Source organism: Penaeus monodon, chromosome 22, assembly GCF_015228065.2.
Source record: "Penaeus monodon isolate SGIC_2016 chromosome 22, NSTDA_Pmon_1, whole genome shotgun sequence".
NCBI lineage: Eukaryota > Metazoa > Arthropoda > Malacostraca > Decapoda > Penaeidae > Penaeus > Penaeus monodon.
Window position 1 is genome coordinate 9,406,176 of NC_051407.1, and position 222 is coordinate 9,406,397.

The 222-nt window shown below is 37.8% G+C and overlaps 1 protein-coding gene across 1 annotated transcript in view; it reads right to left on the reverse strand.

Annotated features, from left to right (window-relative positions):
• Nucleotides 1–222, reverse strand: part of LOC119586919 (CAP-Gly domain-containing linker protein 1-like) — a gene marked incomplete in the record, with an annotated part of 175,677 nt that overhangs the window by 175,059 nt on the left and 396 nt on the right. Inside the window, 1 exon segment of the mRNA XM_037935650.1 lies at nt 173–222.

The following is a 222-nucleotide window of genomic DNA, read 5'->3' on the forward strand; positions in this document are numbered from 1 at the left end:
ATAACAGTAGCAGTAGTGTAATAATAACAATATTACAAGTTCCTTTACTCAAAATATTAGCCTCTGAAAAGTAATAAATAACAACACCATTCTATTCCTGCAATCAAGCAACGCAATCAGTTTGCTTTGCAACCTTGGCAAGCAGTCAAACCAGAGGAAACAATAACCTTACCTGACGCGTAAGTCAAGCGCCGTGATTTTCGTTCACATCATTTTCTCGCC